The sequence below is a fragment of the Astatotilapia calliptera genome, chromosome 15 (assembly GCF_964374335.1).
Source record: "Astatotilapia calliptera chromosome 15, fAstCal68.1, whole genome shotgun sequence".
NCBI lineage: Eukaryota > Metazoa > Chordata > Actinopteri > Cichliformes > Cichlidae > Astatotilapia > Astatotilapia calliptera.
The window spans coordinates 1,963,527-1,965,485 of NC_137436.1; the positions used below are offsets into that span (position 1 = coordinate 1,963,527).

Sequence of the window (1,959 nt, forward strand, 5' to 3'; positions counted from 1 at the left end):
CCTCCAACAGGCTGCTCTCTTCTCTCTCCATCAGGAATCACAGAGTGACACCTCGTTAATCCAACCGTGAAGATTTGCAAAGCAACTTGTGGATATTTTTACTGTAGTTTATATAATGCACGGGTCACTGTATACGTGGCAGTACAGAAGTACACAACCAAGTACTTCAGTGAGCCGTAGTCACTGTAGTGAATATCCTGCACATATGTAGGACACTGAATCCTGCGCACAGCTAACATGTAAAGTTTTTACTGGAACGTTTTAACAATTTGTCTCTTTTATATTCTCTGAGTATAACTGAAAGGGAAAGCAGGCGCCTCTTTTGTATCTACAGCAGTATTTAATATATCGCTTTGTAGCCCTGCATTTTTATTTATTTGGGTTTTTTGCATTTACCAGCTGCCTCGTCACAGTGAAACAAGAAGTCTTAGGATCCAGCACTTGCTGCTAGCCTGCTAATGCTACATGTCTATGTGACAGGACGATGGCTAGGCTAATAATGAGCTATAAGGCTTTTGCTGGCTGTTTAATTACCATTTGTGACTGTTATACATTTTATATTGATAGTAATTATAATAACAATGATGATAGTAGTACTCAACAACATTACAAAATACTAAATACTTTACAAAACACACAAAAAAGGCAGAAATTATCTAAATGTAACTGAAAAATATTTAAAGGTTTATTGTAAGAACATTTCAGTTAATGGTGCAAATTCACATTTCATATATTTTTTATTTTGACAAATGTCAAATCTGAGGTTAAAAATGACAAATTGAAGTGTTGGAAATGTCAAGCTGCTGTTCACTGTTGGATATCCTCCAACTCCGCCTGCCACGAGGAACCCGTGAAGCTCTTTTCTGAAACTGAGCGGTTTCTGTCATATTTCAGCTTTGACTATAGAACACAGTGACTGGATGTGCATCAGACGTCGGTGGTCTCTGCTCATGCAGCTTTTACCTGTGCATATTGGTCCTCACAGAGGTCTTTGGTCCACCTCATCATCAGAGTGTAGGCTCCATAGCTCAGCGGTTAGAGCACTGGTCTTGTAAACCAGGGGTCGTGAGTTCGATCCTCACTGGGGCCTTACCTGTGTTACCTTATTAGCACAATTTCATTCTGATGTGCTAAAAAATGAAGTGTCTACTCACCATGCTCTTGGAGAAATGCCGGGACTTTCCTGATTGATGGCAAACCACTTCTTTATTGATCTATGCAGAGGTCTCAAAATCCCTCATTAATCGTGCAGGCGACGTCAAGTCTCGCCGTTATGGGAAAAATGGAGCATTTTGGACCCAGCGTGCATGCATCCCTTAGAATACACAGTGCCAACTTCTTTTACATACATGTAAACATTTTGCAAATTTCATAAATGTCCAGCTAATCAGTGAATGGTCGCCTGCCTCTGTGTTTTGGCCCTGCGACTGCACTAGTCCAGCGTGCACGCTAGCCTAAAGGCAGCTGGGAATTGGATAAGTGGAAGAAAACGAATGGATGGAACAAACCCAGGAGGACTTTAACGTTTTGTGATCCCATCTTGGCACCGCTGCCAAGTTTATGGCAACTGATTGTCCAATAGTCTCGAAGCCGACACACAAGTAAAAGAGTCCTTACACTTGTTATAGATGTAGCCATAAATTCTGTGTGGAAATGTGTTACAGTGTAACAAGAGTCAATTAAAATCAGATTTTTTGTTGTTATCATCCCCATTCCCAAAGCCTGTAGCTATTATGCAGTGAAAACATATATTTGCAACTTTTGTTGAACAGGTGAAGCACACTCTGCAGTATTTCAAGGGCAGCCACTTGGCACTGACAATGCATGCTGGGTCTCACCTAGAAGGCAAAGTACCCAAACAGCAACATATTTTTTTAATCAAGGACCAACAGCATGAATTCATTTCAAAAGCCCAATCCTTACAGTGTTAGCTTAGACTCGACTCCTTGTTCTTCCACG

General features: G+C 40.9%; 1 non-coding gene across 1 annotated transcript; it reads left to right on the forward strand.

Moving 5' to 3' along the window:
• Nucleotides 1-1,017: 1,017 nt before the first annotated feature.
• On the forward strand, nt 1,018-1,090 carry trnat-ugu (transfer RNA threonine (anticodon UGU)). The gene has a single exon. It is a non-coding gene; the product is annotated as a tRNA-Thr (tRNA).
• The last annotated feature ends 869 nt before the right edge of the window (nt 1,091-1,959 follow it).